Source organism: Papio anubis, chromosome 4 (assembly GCF_008728515.1).
Source record: "Papio anubis isolate 15944 chromosome 4, Panubis1.0, whole genome shotgun sequence".
In the NCBI taxonomy this organism is placed as follows: domain Eukaryota; kingdom Metazoa; phylum Chordata; class Mammalia; order Primates; family Cercopithecidae; genus Papio; species Papio anubis.
Genome location: NC_044979.1, coordinates 157,162,290 through 157,181,275, shown reverse-complemented (window position 1 = coordinate 157,181,275; position 18,986 = coordinate 157,162,290). Strand labels below are relative to the sequence as shown.

General features: G+C 34.7%; 1 long non-coding RNA gene and 1 pseudogene across 1 annotated transcript; one reads left to right on the top strand and one right to left on the bottom strand.

Annotated features, from left to right (window-relative positions):
• The first annotated feature begins 3,339 nt into the window (after nt 1–3,339).
• Nucleotides 3,340–18,785, top strand: LOC116274573. The gene is made up of 3 exons (XR_004183343.1): nt 3,340–4,114; nt 13,294–16,477; nt 18,174–18,785. It is a non-coding gene; the product is annotated as an uncharacterized LOC116274573 (long non-coding RNA).
• Nucleotides 5,056–11,725, bottom strand: LOC110742788 (annotated as a pseudogene).
• Nucleotides 18,786–18,986: the final 201 nt, after the last annotated feature.

Here is an 18,986-nt window from a genome sequence, read left to right as displayed (position 1 = left end):
GGGGCCTCAAACGAGTAGTCCTCATGTTTACAGAAAACGTCCAATTGCAGGATGGTTTTGAAATAAATGGTTCCTTCCTGAGGCCAAGCCAGTCCTTGCTGTAAATCATAATTTGGCCAAATCTTTGGTCAGAGAACTATAAGAGGTTTTTTCCTCCAGATTCTGAGGGCCAAAGCAGTCCCAATGGTTCACAATATATTCCAGAAGACTACAAGCTGGGGGTGGTGAAGACAGGGAATAGCGGTGCCCCTCGCTTCCCTTCATTCTTTCAGCAAAACTCGGGGTGTGGAGAGAGAAACCAAATGTCCTCCCTTTCTCTTCCATCTTTTTCTCCCTGTGTCTGGGTGACATTGGCTGATGCTGCCCATGGGTGCCAATGCAGCATGCACCTATAAAGCAGGGAAAGCGTAGAGAATAGGAATTATCTACCCTCACCTACACCTCCATCTTTCCCTGCTGTTGACAACCTTTGAGTTTCCTAGGTCTCATTTATGCTATGGAGCATGGCCTCTTTCCGTGTGGTGGGGACTTTGGTCAGCAGGAATTGGTCCTGCCCATTACGTTGTGTCTATTGCCTGACTTTGGATCCCTCAGATCTGGTTTTCCTTTCCGGGGCCTCAGCCTGAAGTTCATCAGCACAACAGGTGAAGATTTTGTAAATTTTTTCATAGAGATGAGATCTCATTATGTTGCCCAGGCTGGTCTCAAATCCCTGGACTCAAGTGATTCTCCTGCCTTGGCCTTCCAAAATGCTAGGATTTCAGGCATGAGCCACGGCACCCCAAAAACTTATTTTAATTTGGTGCCAGGCATGTCCTGAATAGTTACGTATGATAGAAGTTAAGCTATGGATAAATGTAAATGACCATTTACATTCAAGTAAGCATAAGTTGATTGCTTTCTTTAGAGTAAGTGGTACACTTATTCCTGAGAAAGACAGTGAATAGTAGAATTTAAACTAGAATTGGGTAGATGTCACATCGCTATTCACCATAAGCACTAATTTAGAAGTTTCAACTTTCCCTTGAAGGCTCTTGAGGGTTATTAAAGAATTTTATGGTCAAATAATATAAAATGAAAAAACTAGATACAAGTAGAAAGCTTAAGTGGAAAAACAGTCTTCTTCGTTCAAATGATCATATTGCTATTTATTGGCGTCACTAGAGTAAAATATTCGGTGAGGTATATTAAAAATCTTGTTAAATTGAAATTTGACGTAGCAATTTATAAAATATAAAAATTTAAATATGATAGTTCTCTAGGGAGTTTATATGGGAGATGAGAAACCCATTTACCTTTAAAGGAAATCTTAGCAGCTGCAAACGTAGCTATGGTTTCTAATATTGTATGTCTGTTTTGCTCACCAGTCTATCAGATAATCCTTCAAGCAGCAGACCCCTGTAATGACAAAGGATTCCTGGCCCCCAAAACACAAGACAGTACGTGCAAATTTATCATGAAATATCATAGGCTTTCTCTGTTATAGCTGACAAGTGGAATCTCAACCCACTACACCTAACTTTGGTGTTTATTCAACTACTTACTCATACTTTATGTATGAGTGTGATTAAATGCCTGCTAATTACATGGAGTATTTTTAAAATCAGGAGCTCCTTCTATATATGAACAGAAATGCTGTATGCAAAAACAATGAAACTAAGATTTGGCGGTTCTCATTTTCACATGACTTTGTATAAATGCATATGAAAATTGAATAAAGTGAACTGTACCTTTACTTAACGAGGACTCTAGTCTCATTATATTATTTATTTCTACCTCCTGATCTGCCATGCAAAAGGTAAGGTCACAGGAAATGGGTGATATTTTATGGTCATTATATATTGGATATATTTGTTAAGGGGTTCAGGATAAGCTTTTATATGGTCATGCCAAGTAAAGGCATAGCTCTGTAATTAGATTTAAGCAATCAATCAGTGAAAAGATTGAAAAAGAGACTGAGCTAATTTGCTCACGTTAAAATAAGATATTTTGTTAATCTAATAAATCTAACCAGGTGCAGGATTTTGAACTGTGATTAATTTTAAAAAGAGAGTCATGTTAATAGAACATTTAAGAGGTAACAGGGAACAAATATCTTCCAAAAGAAGAAATTTTAACATGAAAATGTGATACTATAACACTTTGGGCAACAATAACAATTTTGTAGTTCACTGAGATACAATTTTGGGCCCTCAGGTCATTTCTCCAAGAAGAACTAAACTCAGCTATAAGAATAGGTTTAGCAACATAAACTGGTCATATTGAAAATTCTCAATTTTTTACACATTTAACTGATTCTCCACATCTAATTAATAAAAGATTTTCAATGGAATCTTCAGATTTGGACATTTTTTGGACTAGTGATTATAAAGGATATAATCTGGGTTTCCTGCATTGTCAAGTTTTGTTCCCTTTTATTCTATTTCTTTCTCTGCCACTAATGAAATCTGCTGTCTGTATGCCCTAAGTAACATACAAAATGTTTACCATATTGCATGCGTTCAAGATTTGTTATTTTAATAAGTTGAATGATTGCATGAGATTTAGTAAACAGGGAAATCATTTCTGAATATTTACAATAAAATGACCAGGCAGTCAAATCTGGCAAACATACTTTTAATGATTTTGTATCACTTATAACAAATAAATTATAGAAAAAATTAGCAAGTGACTTGAAAAGTTACATAACATCCAGTTTTTCCGGTGACTTCATGTGTGTGTGGGTTTTGTTTGTTTGTTTGTTTTGAGACAGGGTCTCACTCTGTCACCAAGGCTGGAGTGCAATAGTGTGACCTCAGCTCACTGCAGCCTCCACTTCCTGGGCACAAGTGATTCTCTAGCCTCAGCCTCCCTAGTAGTTGGGACCACAGGCTCACACCACCACAACTGGCTAATTTTTGAATTCTTGTAGAGACAGGGTGATATGATGAGGCTTTATGTCCCCACCCAAATCTCATCTTGAATTGTAATCCCCATAATCCCCACATGTCAAGGGACAGACCAGGTGAAGGTAATTGAATCATGGGGACAGTTTCCTGCATGCTGTCCTTGTGATAATGAGTGAGTTCTCATGAACTCTGATGGTTTTATAAGGGGCTCTTCTCCCTTCACTCGGCTAGTCTCCTTCCTGCTGCCTTGTGAAGAAGGTGCCTTGATTCCCTTTAGCCTTCTGCCATGATTGTAAGTTACCTGAGGCTCCTGATCCATGCTGAACTGTGAGTCAATTAAACCTCTTTCCTTTATAAATTACCCAGTCTCAAGCAGTGCTTTATAGCAGTGTGAAAATGAACTAATAGGGTTTTGGCACTTTGGCCAGGCTAGTTTTGAACTCCTGAGCTCAAAGCGATTCTCCTGCCTCGGCCTCCCAAGTACTGGGATTACAGGCATGAGCCACCTCGCCCAGCCAAATTTATGTTGAACACTGAATTTATAGCTTTTGTATTAGTTTTGTATAATCCCCACTCACTCAACTTCAACATCTGTACCCAGGCAGTGTTGAAATACATTAAGTCCTCACTTAACATCATCCATAGTTTTTTGGAAACCACAGCTTTAAGCAAAATGACATATAAGAAAACCAATTTTACCATAGGTTAATAGATATAAACAAGAGTTAAGACCCTACAGTATGTCTGTGGTCACAAAAACATCCCCAAACTTCTAAATAAATACCTCCAGTCCTCCCAATATAAAGTGTAAAATAAATGTGAGCTATATATACTTGAGAAAGATTAATGCAAACAAGTATGATAATTATATACCCTGTGTTCGGTGAATCAGTCAGTGACTGTGGTTTTAGTGGTGGTGGGTTAAAACCAAGAATAAATGTTTGGAAAATGAAAATTATCAGGAGCGTCTCCTGCCAGTACTCAATTCAAAAATAATCACAAACATCGTGGGTTCACTGTGTGCTTTGATTCTACCTTGTTTATTAGGGTGCACTTGTGTACTTATAATCTACTTTACAAATTTTTATTTTACAATCATTTATACCCATCATTCTTTTATTCAATCCATTTATTCTCCTTCAGGGTCACGGGTCGCAGGAGCCTATCCCAACAGCTCAGGACACAAGGTGGAAACCAGCATTGGACAAGACATCATCTCATCTCAGGTACACACACACAGACATTCACTCCTACTGGGACGATGTAGACATACAAATTCACTTAAACCGTACACCATTGGGATGTGGGAGAAAACCCAGTTACTTGGAGATATTTGAGAACCTGCTGTATAGATTCTTATGCTACATAAAATAGGTAATATCAAGAATTTATAAAAATTATAAAAATAGATATTATAAATTATATTATAAATATTAGAAGTTATAAAAATAGGTATTAATTTAGTCATTTCTAAAGTCTTACTGGGCTGCATAAAGCAGTGCTGTCAACTGGTGAGATAAAGAAAGTTTTAGGCCATACTCCCTTTCCCATTGACACCAGTGGTATCGACTTTGTCTACATTTTTTTCTGTCTTGCTTGTTTCTGCAGTTTTCCTTCTACTAACTTCTTTTCTCTTCAAGATTGCCCATAGTCATTAACAAACATGTTCTTATTGCAGAAATAGAAGAAAGAAATATGCAGTGTGATCTCTACCGCTTAATCAAATATTTGTCATTTTTTAGGGTACTTGGAGACATTTTCAGCTATTGAAACAGCTGCAAGCTTAGGGATTTTCAATGGAAACAGAGAGAGATTGATACTCAGATATAGTAATGTATAATACTCTCATTTTAATAACAAAAAATTAAAACTCAGAGCACTGATTGACTTAGCAAATGTCATCCATGTATGTTGGGGAAAAGTGAATACTTGAACTGATGTGCTTACAAGACAGTGCTTTCCATTCGGATTTTCTCATGTTTGTCCCTGCGATATAACTTTGCCTGTTTTTCAAGATATTTTCTAGCCCTTCTTTTAAGAGGTAAGTACAATTTCTTCTTTCTATGATATGATATATATTTCTTCTTGCTGTAAGTTATATGATTATATTATTTTTGATTATATATTATCAAATAATAAATGAATATCTTAGTACTTTTAAATGTCTAGAATTTTATATTATTTTAACCATATTTGGGAATGACAGAATCTTTCACTCACATCTCTGCTTAATACCTTTAGTGGATGAAATAGCCATCCTCTTTCCACAGGCTGAGAGATACCTTTTTCCTTGTATTCTTCCTCTACTAGCTTCTGCAATGGCATGAGGGTATCTGAATAAACAGCCTAACACTCATCATTGCTTATTCACTGAAAAGTGGGAAGAAACTCTGAATTAAAGAGAGGGACCCAGCTTAAATTTCCTCATTCTCTTTTTGCATTTTCTGACCTCATGCAGCAAGCACAGATTGGTTAACCTTGCTCTCTACATACAGTCCTTAAGAATCCCATCCATTTATTTAGCTGTTCATGTAAGTGGACTTGCAGTGGATAGAAGAGTTCTCCTTCAGCATCAGGCCCAATTTCTCTCTCCAAAAAGTATCAAGAAAACATTTTAGGAGGTATGGGGAGAAGTGCCATCTATATAAAGCCTTACTACGTTTCCCAGTTTGTTAGAGATGTTTAAATCCACATTATCAGTGAAATCATCAAAGAGGAGGAGATGCGCATTGCACCTCAACCCCACAGCAATATGATCCTGGCAGCAATAATGCAGCATGGGTTTGCCAGACATTATTATAGTTTATATTTTGCTAATGAGGAAATGCCCGCAATCATACAACTAATCAAAACATACCCAAGACTCAGACCTAGTCCTTCTGATTTAAAATCTGCCTCTTATCCTACATAGAATAACATAATTAATAATTTTCATATTAAGCTTAGGAAATTTAAAAAGCACTAATTGGGTCTTAAATTTGCAAAGGTATGTTTCATGTCTAAATTTTCATTTTGCTCATATGCATAAACTTCCACTATATATGTGTGTGTTTGTGTGTGTGTGTGTATGTGAGTGTGTATATGTATGTATACACACATATATATACTTCTCCTATCCTCATATCCCTATGCAGTTTTCTCGGCTTGGAATGCTTTACTTTGTCTATTCAAGGTTAATTTTAAATTTTGTAATGATTATTATTTTTTTTCATTTTCATTTTCATTATTGTTTTTTCTTGATTTCTTCTAAAATTAAAAACCGGGATACGTGTACAGAACATGCAGGTTTGTTACACAGGTATACGTGTGCCATGGTGGTTTGCTGCACCTATTGACCCATCCTTTACGTTCTCTCCCCTCACCACCCAACCCTAACAGGTCCTGGTGTGTGTTGTCCCCCTCAGTGTCCATGTGTTCTCAATGTTCAACTCCCACTTACGAGTGAGAACACATGGTGTTTGATTTTTCTGTTTCTGTGTTAGCTTGCTGAGGATGATGTCTTCCAGCTTCATCCATATCCCTGCAAAGACCATGATCTCATTCCTTTTAATGGCTGCATAGTATTCCATGGTGTATATATATCACCTTTTCTTTATTAAGCCTATCATTGATGGGTTGGGATGCCTATTGTAATCATATCAACATACATTAAGAGCCAAATAACAAATGCTTTAGCTCACATGTTGTATTCAAGATTTCATGATATTATGAATTTGAGGTAAAATAAGTTCTATACCACCCTTTTTATTATGCATAATCAGTATTCATAATACAAAATTAAGTCATAATAACTGTAAATATTTTATATCTAACATCTTTCAAAGTAACTTTAAGATATGTAACAAAAAGAATAAAAGTTCAATGCTCAGAAGCTGACACAGAATTTCAGACAGACTTAGATTTCACAGAATAATAATAATATCAGATACTCAAAATCAAACATATGGAGTCCCAAGGAAATTTGTCTTATCTCTTTAGATCACCACTTTCCTCTTCAGAGGCATAAACAATATCTCATTCATCTAGATTGCCAATATATTATACAAATAAATTCTAAGATATTTTAGAAATACAAAATACACTAGTGTAAAATCCAGATTGCAGTGTGATAAAGATTTGGTCAGAAGTCAAATTTTTTAAAAGTTGCACCAGAAAGTAAGAATATATACGCCATGGAATACTATGCAGCCATGAAAAGAATGATATGACGTCTTTTTTTTTTTTTTTTTTTTTTGAGATGGAGTCTTGCTGTGTCACCCAGGCTGGAGTACAGCAGCATGATATTGGCTCACCACAACCTCTGCCTCCTAGGTTCAAGTAACTCTCCTGCCTCAGCCTCCTGAGCAGCTGGGACCACAGGCGTGTGCTACCACACCCGGCTAATTTTTGTATTTTTAGTAGAGACGGGATTTCTCCACACTGGCCAGGCTGGTGTCGAATTCCCGACCTCAGGTGATCTGCCCACCTCAGCCTCCCAAAGTGCTGGGATTACAGGCGTGAGCCACCGCGCCCAGCTGATATTATATCTTTTGCAGAGACATGGATGGAGCCGGAAGTCATTACCCTTCGCAAACTAACACGGGAACAGAAAACCTAATACGACATTTTCCCACTTACAAGTTGGGGCTAAATGATGAGAACACATGAACACACAAAGGACAGCAACACATACTGGAGCCTTTAAGAGGGTGAAGAGTGGGAGGAGGGAGAGGATTAGGAAAAATAACTAATGAGTACTAGGATTAATACCTGAGTGATGAAATAATCTGTTCAACAAACACCCATGACACAAGTTTCCCTCTGTAACAAATCTGCACTTGTACCCTGGAACTGAAAAGTTTAAAAAAAAAAAAAAGAATACTGCTAAAAGCAGAGTCAAGGTAAAGTTGAATTTTTTATTGTTGATTATTTTTGCTTGTTTTTGATAGACAAGATCTGAACTTGTTAGAAAATACAAAAGGCCACATATATAGGTGAAGGCGTAAAATGCCTGGCAGAAAAAATAACATCTGGTAGCACTGAGCGTCTTTTTAAAGTCCTCAGTTTATGTCAAAAAAATTCAATGAATACCTCTAGAGCTTTTCTGTCTACTGCAACTGCTAGCTACATGTGGCTATTTGAGTTTAAGTTAAATAAAACCAAAAATCCAGTTGTTCAGTCCACTAGCTGCATTTATTCATTTAATAGCCATATTGGCCTGGTGGTTACCATAGTACAATGAAGATGTAAAATATATCTATCCTCACAAGAAGTTCCATTGGTCAACAGAAGTCGAGACACAGAGATGAGTGAATATATGGAGTTTGGAATAAAGTATAGCTAGATAAAAAATACCTGCTGCAGGCACAAAACCAAGTGTCCCTCTGGTATTCTACTTTGTCCATGTGAGCTCTTCAGGCATCCCTGATGAAGAAGCCTAGCTCTGAAGACAGCTCCAGTTTATCCCTAGAAAAACCTTGTACTTTTGATGTATTATGTACAGAAGACACAGTATCTTGCAACTTATGAAATTATTTCCTTGGATTCATTGCTTTGAGGATCTTTTTCATTTTCTTTGACGTATTCTTACCACAAGAAGAATGAAAGCTAAAACAAGCTTCAGGTGCTTTTTTGGGACTGGGCTGTCTGCATTGAAGAAGCATAGGTTTGATTGTATTAGGATAATTTTTCTCCATAGAGCTTTTTTTTTTTCATACTCTTTTACTTAACATTTATATTTTAATGTCTATGCAACTTAGGAAAAAACACAATGAATAAGTGGCCTAGAATCATTGGCAAAGTCAGAGAATATGATTGATTAGTGAATCATTTTGAAACAAAAGCAAGTTTAGTGTATAGGTAGGAGTTGGAATAAGGGATATGACAGATAGTATTAATATTGTAGGAAAAAGAGGAATGAGACATAATTTACCATGTAACAGTTAAGATCATGATGATCTAGAAGGAGGATAAAATTCTGTCTTCTTAAAAAGTTTGAAGAATCTTAAAATCAAAGACTTAGAAGAATCCTCGATATAGATGTTAACATCACTGAAGATGATTTCCAGGGTCGAGTAAAGAAAAAGCTTATACATCTTTATGTATACATCTTGACAGGGTCATACAAGACAATAGATGGCTAAGGTAATTTAAAAGGGTGAGACACAAGATATGAAGTATAAATATTAATAAAGAAAGAATCATAGATTGATGATCTGGAAGTGGCACAGACAAATAAGAACACAGCCAATATTATAACTACTTTTAGTGAAAATCCAAGAGGAAAAAGGAAAACCCCCACAAAGAAAGCATCAGGGCCGAGTGTCTGAAAGAGAAATACATGCATATAATATTTGCAGAAATAATGGTAGATCAACATGGGTTATAGTGCAAATTATTCTAGGCAGAAAATGAGTGTAAGTAGCTTTTTTATGAATGAAATAAATACAAATCAATTTGCGTATAAGGAACTTATGCAAGTGAAGAGATGAGTAGATTTACATAGTGGTAGATGTGATGAGTGGTAATGATTGAAGCACTTGACTAGGAACAAAATACATTCTGACATTTTAAGTCTAACTTACTTGACTGAAAAGAGAGGGTTAGAGGGTTTATTTTTACCCAGGTGTCTAAACTAGAATCTGACCATCTGACTTAAATGATTATCTAATCTTCTGCCAGAGTTTAAAAAATTGTGTAAATCCAAATTGTCATCATGAGATAGGATGAAGTAATTTATACATCATGATATTTGCAAGCTAAAATTTTATTCAATCTTTATGTCCCAGCTCAATTGTTTTTTCTTTAATAAGATTTGTTTTCATCCCTGTTCATGACTGGATTCATTTTGATATAGGGGGTATAGAACGTCAAATTATCCAACGAAAAAAAGAAGACATAGAGAGGCAGACAGATGTCATAGAGTTACAGAAATAAATGAAAAGCCAGACAGAGAAAAGGTAGGAATCAGGGTACTCCTGAAAACAACAGGAGGAGACCATGCAATATAACATCAACATCTGAAATTAACATAAATCCACTCTACTCTACTTTTCTTCATCATTCTGTTTTACTCATTGGTTCAGTTAACTGGGATACATCTTAATTTATTTCCATGCAAAGCCACAGGACACTGTCTAGTCAATGACTGGCTTGACCATGTGTAAGAAGTAACTACACTGCACCAGCCAACACTGAATGGAGAAAGGAGATTATGAGGGACAGTGGTGCATTCATTGACACATTGTTCATTCATTTGAAACTCTTGAAAGAACAGATTATTTGAAAGAAGAGAAGGGGTGGAACAGAAATTTCAAGAAAACTCTAAATTATCCCTGGCTAAAAGTTATCTTTCTTTTCTTTTTTCTTTTTGTTTTCTTTTGGTTGTTGTTTCAGAGACAAGGTCTGCCTTTGTTGTCCAAACTGGAGTGTAATAGTGTAATCCTAGCTTACTGCAGTCTCAAACTCCCGGGCATCAACAATCCTCTCACATCAGCCTCAAGAGTATTTACAAGTACAGGCATATGCCATCATGCTCAGCCAATTTTTAATTTTTTTATAGAGACAGGATCTTCTTATGTTATCCAGGTTGGTCTTGAACTCCTGGCCTCAAGCAATCTTTCCACTTGGCTTCCCAAACAGCTGAGATTAAAGGCATAAGCCATCTTGCCTGGCCATGTTTCTTATCTGAATGTAGTAGGACTTTATTTTTACATACAGCAACTGATGCACTTATCAAAGCTTCCTCCTATTATAGTAATGAAAGTATATATCTGTCTTTATAAATGTACGTTCCTTGAGGGAAGGTCAATGATGACCTTTAAATGTCTTCCCCACTTTCCTTTGGTGAATTCTCATTTTTTAACCAATTGGTGAGTGGTTAAATAATGCGACACAAGACTCAGTCCTTTGCTCTTCTCTAAATACATTCACTCTCAGTATGACCCCATATCTCTTCATGTCTTTAAATATAAAGCCACTGGTGCATACACCTCTTCCATAAACTCAGCTTAAATATCTTTAAAAATCTTCAAAATTTCAGTTTAGATGCCAAGAAGCATCTCAAAGTTAACAAGGCAATAACAATTGGCTTAGAATCTTTTCTCCCTAGTCTGTCTTGTTCTTTGGTATTTTCTGTTGCAGCAACTGATACCATCAGTTGACCCTGTGGCTAAAACCAAAAACCTATGATTCTGTCACGACATCTTTCTTTTTCTAATACTGTGATATAAATCCCAGTATTTAACCTATCAGAAAGTTCTATATTCAAAGTCATATTTTCAATCCAACCGTTTTTCTCCACCTGCAATCCTAAATTTAAGCAAGATTGCCCCTTGTCTATCCCAGTGGTCTTCTGTCTGCTCTCCTGAATTCTACTCTCCCCCTTTTCTGTCAATACCTAGAAAGTTGACAAACTGAGTTTCCAAAAAGTAGAAATCAGATTGGACTATGAACTGCTTTCTAAATATCTCTCAGACTTACCCTGGTTTGTTATCTCTATATGATCAGGTTATTTGCCAATTTCTGACATTATCTCACTTTTTAATGCTCATATGTCTATTACTTAAATATATTTTACAATATTTAACACATGATTAGCCTTATTTGGATGTAAACACTGATCTGCATGTAAAAATGCTATTGTTTCACATTTTTAATATTCTCATGAATACATTTACCTCTTGTTATGTTATTAATATTTTAATGAGCTGTGCTTTCCTTTTGTGGCTACTCTATGTGGAAACTATTCTTGATCACTGAGAAATTCCCGCCTGTTAAAGATAATTTCTGTAGGAGAGAATGCAGTCTGCTGTCCAGCAATTACTTACACTCAACTTCCCCTCTAAAATGGAATCTTTTGTTGTAGTCATATCTCAGTAACATGTTTCTTTTAATTTTATTTATTAATTCAATTGTTACTTGAAATTGATGATAGGTAATAACATAGATCCTTAAGATGCTAAAGTTTTGGTCACAATATATTTCTTATAATCTTCGGGCACCATCTACATTTATAAAATATTTTCGACATATGACTTTTCTAAACATAACATTCACAATAGTAACGATGAAAAATCTGATAACCTTCAGGTTATAGTTTGAAAATTAATGATGCAATGAACAGTTTCTGAATAAGTATGCCAGATTTTAAATAAATGTTGTATATTTATGAGAAGAATTTGGTGTCGGAAAATAAATACAACAGCTGCTTTTTAATGATATGTAGAAATTATGATTCTAATCTGTTACATTTAATAGCACAATACATTTGAAAGAATGTACTACTAAGTATTCATGTTACTAAGCATTTTTGCACAATAAGCTTCACTAAAATAACTCACACTTTATGTTTTTGAAAATAGATTGGCATTTTTTTAGTGAGCTCATTTCTTTCTCTAACATGTGCCACTATCAAATAACCTTGGGTCTGGTTAGAGGAAAGATTTCCACTTTTGTTTCTTAACTCTTCAAGTTAGTCATCCATATCTCTGTACTACAGGTAAAACGTTTTGCCTCTGAGAAGTGACACATCAAAAGTAGACACCAGGGATGAAGGCCCCCTTTGTTTAAATACTTCAGTGAGAGAATACAATCACCATTGCTAGAATAAAGGCAAATCTTACTACATTAAGACTGTATTGTAAATGGTGGCACTATTGACAATAGCACTATCCATGTATACCTTTGTGGTTATGGTATTAACATATTTTGTTCTACATGGGAAATAAATTTCATTTATTTCTTAGGGAATATTTCACATTTCCTTAAGAATTCCAAGATAAATATTCATCACTATTTATAACCTAGGTCCAATAAAAACTTATTTTAAAATGTTATCATTTTAGGAATCATTTCAGGGCTATTAAAATCAACCAAAGGTATTCAACAAATTGGGAAATATTATCACCAGGTAATAATACAAGTATATGCAAATACAGAGTAAGCACCAAAAATACAAATATTTAGGTAAATATATAAGTCCATATACTTCTTTTACATTCTTTATAAATATTAAATTGTATAAAATACTTATTTTAAAAATAAGTGTATAACATACATAGATGCAATGCACAGGCATAACTCATATTGTGCTATGTTTTGTTGTGTTTTAAATATATTGTGTGTTGTTTTTTCCACAAGTTGAAAGTTTATGGCAAACTTGTGGAGAGCAAGTCTATCAACACAATTTTCCAACAGCATGTGCTTATTTTGTGTGTCTGCACCAAGTAAGAGATTTGTGTGTCTGCACAAAGTGAGAGATTTTTTAGCAATAAAATATTTTTCAATTAAGGTATGTACATTGATTGTTCTGGATATAATGCTTGCATAGTTAATAGAATACATTATAATGTAAAAATAACTTTGATGTGCACTAAAAAACAAAAACCTTGGTGTGACATGCTTTATTATGATATCTTTATTGCAGTGGTGTCCAACCAAAGCCTCAATATCTCAGAGATATACCTGTGTGTCACAATCATAGCCAAAAGGTGAGGAAGATGAAATGGAGCTGTATTGAAGCAAATTCTCTATAGCTTAAAGAATTAAAGCTACTATTATTCTTAAATTGAATGCTGTAATTTCAGGTTCGTATTGTTGTTCCTAGAGCAATCACTAACAAAATAAATCACAGGGACAAGATGGCCACCTACAAGCCAAGAAGGGAGGCCTCAGAAGAAACCAACCCTCCCCACACCTTCATCTCAGACTTCCTGCCTCCGGAATTGTGATGAAAAATTCCTGTTGTTTAAACCACTCTGTCTGTGGTACTTTGTTATGGCCACCCTATACGCAATACAATCACCTAATAAGATTCTGTTGTAGCATTATAAATGCATCAGTCAGTTCTGAAATGGTTAAAGAATTAGAAACATCGAAAGAAACAAAGTCCTGAATGATTTCAAATCATAATATGAATAGAAAATCCCTAATTTAAAAAAAGTAAAAGAAAATAAATCAAAAAGTATAGTGGATTTGAATATCTCTTTCTTCAAAGAAAACTTATATATGGCTAATAATCATATAAAAAAATGCCCAACATCACTATCCACTATGAAAATGCACATGAAAACAAGAAAACACCATCTCTCAAACACTAGAATGGCTTTAATAAAACAATAGGCAAAAGACTACTTATGATTATATATTATTTTTCCAGAAATGTCTCCAGTATATTATTCTGTTAACTTTTTCTTTTAATGAGCACTTCTATACAAAATTAGTTCTCAAACATAAAATCAAAAAGCCAAATCCAATTGAATAAATTCTCTGCAATGGCCAGTTCCATCCTTTGGAAAGTTCTGTAAGTGTAAGTGATTACATGTGAATTCATTAGGTAGAAATTTCAGCTTTTACAACCACTTACTCATATTCAAAGGGCTTCCAATTTGAGTCACCATTATCATTAATAATAGTACTGTAGGGATGTGGAGATAATTACCATCAGTCTCTCTTATATGGCAAGTTATTGCTTGTATCTGAGATGGAACATATAAACTTCCCTCTCAATTTGTGTCTTTTTCAGAAGCAGGAAAGAATCAGTAGTCAACGTGCTTTATAGGCTACAGGAATATTGTAAGTCTTGGTTTATTCAAAAACTCAGCCACAAAAATTCAATTCTAATAAGATAATCAGATCATTTATCTCCATATCTGGCACTTATTGTCTACAAGATAAGATCTTATTCTCCTTTAAAGGTGAGTTAACTAGATTTTCATAATTTTTATGTAAATCTGGAAATTATGAAGAAATACTAGAGTTGTAGATAATTTGTGAGGAAGGAGATAGAGGGTTTTCTTTCTGATTATTCCCAAATCTTTTTCAAATATGTACACATGGCAGTCTCAACTAAATTCAGGTAACTGTTGGCTAGGAACATTATTTATTATTTTATTTTCCTTTCAAAATGCTAGGCTGTGCAGAGATACTTTCATAAACTGAAGAATTGCATGATGATTCATCTCAAAAGATTACAAATTAATAAATTGCTCTGAGAGAATCAGTATGAAGGGGCAAATCAGGCTTCTCCAATATTCCTCTTGTGTAGGGATTTGTAACCATTTTCACACCAAAGACTGGGAAAATCCAGTGAAGCTTACAGACTCGTTCTCAGTATATGATTTTTACTGAAGTAAAACATACGTATCATACAATTTGCCACTTTTAAGTGTACAGTTTAGTAGTGTTGAGATCTCCAGAATGTTTTTATCATGTAGAATTGAAACTCTGTATGGATTAAACAACGAAACTCCTTTCCCCCTGTCCCCAGCCCCTGGTAACAACTATTATGCTTTCTATATCTACACTGTAAATAGTGTTGCTATGAACATACACGTACAAAGATCTCTTTGAGAACCTCACTTTTTGGGGGGTAAATACCCAGAAGTGTGATCGCTGAATATCATATGATATTGACATTTGTAATTTTTTGAAGGAAGTCAGTACTGTTCTCCATAAAGTTTGCACCATTGTACAATCCAACCAACAATGCACAAGGGTTTCAACTTGTCCATATCCCTGCTAACACACATGTTACTTCCTGGTTTTGTTTGTTTTTGATAGTTTCTATCCCAATGGATGTGTGGTGATATCTCACAACAAAATGAATTTCTCCGATGATTAGTGATACTGAGGATCTTTTCATGTTTGCTCGACTTTGCATATCATCTTTGGAGAAATGCTTATCCAAGTTTCTTGCCCACTTTTAATTGGATTACTTGAACTTTTGTTCTTGAATTGTAGGAGTTCTTTACATATGCTAGATATTAACCTCTTATCAGTTATGTGATTTGCAAATATTTTCTCCCACTTCATGGGTTCTCTTTTTACTCTGTTCATTATATCCTTTGACAAATGAAAACTTTTAAGTTTGATGAGGCCTCATTAGCCTATTTTTGCCTTTGTTGCCTGTGTGCTCACTATAATTTTTATACATTTGTAAAATAAAATACTTAGGATTACAAATAAATTTAATTATTTTGAAACATATTAGTCAAACTATAGAGACTATAAAATTCAGTTATGTATGTGATCATATTGATACATCAAATGATTAAATCTTAAGGCTGGACTCATAAGTAGCAAAATATCGTGGTAGTTTTGCTTGTAAATGTGAAGCAGGTTCACTCTGCACTGGTTCCCAACTTGCTCTCGTTCGATGCGATAGAACACCTATACATAATGAGTTATAGGAAGTAGATGTATTACTTATAAATAGACAGAAAGAGACAACAGAAGCCTAGTATTGCTTGTAAGCTAGCCTGCCATGGCTCAGGAAAGCTGCCCAGGGTACATAGAGTCTTATCTGTACATACCTTAATTGTACCATGCCTGAGAGGCCCTGGAAACCAGCACATAATGGATTTTATAACCCCAGAGTTCCATGGATCACTGAGTTAAAGCATTGAAGGACATTCTGTTTCTAGGGAAGGACTGGGAAAGAGACCAGGCTGCTCCAGACAGTTCTTTCTTATCTCAGGACATTGCATTCACAGCACATTCTACAAACATTCTTGAGAAGTGTAAGTGAGAAAATGGGGAGAAATGGGTTGGTCTAAGGTCACCCAGAGAATTATTCTCCAGTCAACATATCTCAATATATCTGCAGCAAGGTAATGTGATATGAAAATATACAAAATTTTAATTGGTGACAAGATAGGCCAGGCACTCTAATACTACTTTGTATTATTTACATCTATCTAAGATGTACTAAATTTCAGTTAGATACATTAGTGAACATAAAGATTTAACTTTTTTTGTTCCCCTACAAAGTTCATAGGTTGAATCCCATTGTGGGCTGTGGATGCAGAACCATTGTTGTAGTGCTTGGGTGCACGGTCCAACAATGGTTATTAAGAAAAGTGAAATACTAATTTTCCCCCACCACACACCCCTATTATACTCTTCAAGGGCCTTCTATCCAATATTGTCCAAAACAAATTCCCACATCTAAGGACCTTAAAATCAATATGGTGCAGAAGACAGGCTGCATAGCAGAAGAAACAACTCTGTCAACGTGTTTATTAAAAAGTCCTTTAGGTGTCAAGATTATTTTACTGACAACAATTAATTAAATTAACCTTACAAATATACACATTTAAAAAATTTTAAAAATCTTTTGCAATATTCTTTCCTTATGGATTTTTATAACAAGAAACATTAAGATTTAAGGCCATTCAATAAAACACATTTTCACAGTAGGCATACATGAGTACTTAGCCTTGACAATCTCCATATTGGCAAATAAAAAGTAATTCCTCGCAAGAAAGAATATTTGTAAAGGAGATATAACTCACACATATGTCTCATTCCTTGGAAACTGATTCAATCAGAGAGCCAAGAAAAATACTGAATAAAATATAAGTTTTCACACTTTATGAACTAGGGAAAATGGAGTGAATTAAAGCCAAAACTCCAGGAGCTACTTCTATTGAATAAAGCAGTAGGGATTCTTCAGTTGGTCAGTTGTCCTAGCAAACAAGAGTCTATAATTAAATCAAGACCCTAACAAAATGACATTTATAATGAAGGAAAATGGCTGACAGGTAATAAGACGTGTGTGAATGTGTCTTAAAAGCTTATCAAAGCAAAAGAACAATATTTTCAAAGGAACTTTATAAAAATAAAATTTACAGAAATCATCGAATTGTGAGCAAGCATATTAAGCAGGCAATTTAATTGCCCTTGACCTACTTCAGCAGTTGAGTCCTTCTTGGTACTCCTTCTCTTTTAGGGATTTCTTTTCTTTTTATAATTTTTTTCTGAAATAAAATGTCAAGTTACATCAAGTATACCTTATGATTTTTGTTTGAAACGTAAAAAAGTTTATAAGGCTAGAGTTAGCATCATAGATATATAATATATAAATATATACACATCTGTATGTACATAACAACACACATTATACAACCACATATATAGATATACAGCTTATCTATAGTAATGTTTACCTTATATTAATTAAAATAGTTGTTTCGTTGGTAATGTTAACTTCTCTGAAATTAACACAACTTCACAGTAAAAAATAAAAAGGGTGTACTGCTAAAAAGAATTTTTAATGTCCTTAAATAAGCAACTTACAATTTCCATAAAATCAGTGAGTAATAGGCAAATTTATTTTGGGATTTATAGTTAAAACCAACACAAGTAAACAAAGTTGAACCAAACATATCGAAATCATTCAGACCAATGTATTTGACGTTACTTGCTGTATGACATTTATTTCATTTACTCTAATTTGTAGTATATGTGCTTTCTATGAATGCTAATTCAACTAACATGTATGTATTGTACATTTCACTTGTGTAGACCATATTTCAAGTGTGCTGGTAGACTTTCTCCTTGGATGAAAACATTTGTTATACAGGTAACTTTTATATGCTTGTACATCAAACATTGCATGGGTGAAAGTTTGCTCTTGAGTGTGTGTGTGTGAAATGTTGCTTTAGAATGATCACAATTACAAGGAAATGTATTCTTTTCTAAACACAGGCAACTGTTCTAGATTTTGTGTATGGCCTTTTCGATACTCTTGTAATTCTCACAACACAATATCCATTCAATAAAAGTCTGCGACAATGTTATTTCACTTATATTGCTCAACTATTGCATCACTTTCATCAGTTGAGTATGAAACAAGAAAAAAAAAGTACACATATATAAAAGATAGATATATCAGTTGATTGGATGGATAGAAGAATAGATACAAGATATGTAGATAGATTGGTAAGTGGGAAGGCAAAGGATAGAATTAGAAAGAGAGAGAGAAAGAATGAGAGAGAACCCAAGAGAAAAGAGAGACGACAACATAGCATTTTAAAGCATAGCTTTCTAAAATCAGATCTCTGGATTCGATTGCCTCAATCAGAGTGCTGGATTTATACTTGACTCTGTGGTCATAGAAGAGTCTTTAAATATATATATATATACATTTTTTAAGTTTCATTTTCTTTTCCAATTTAAAAAACATAATAATTTAAACAGAAATATAAAAATCAACTTAAAATGGCCAGGCACAGTGACTCACGCCTGTAATCCCAGCACTTTGAGAGGCTGAAGCAGGTGGATCACCGGAGGTCAGGAGTTCGAGACCAGCCTGACCTAAATGGTGAAACCCCATCT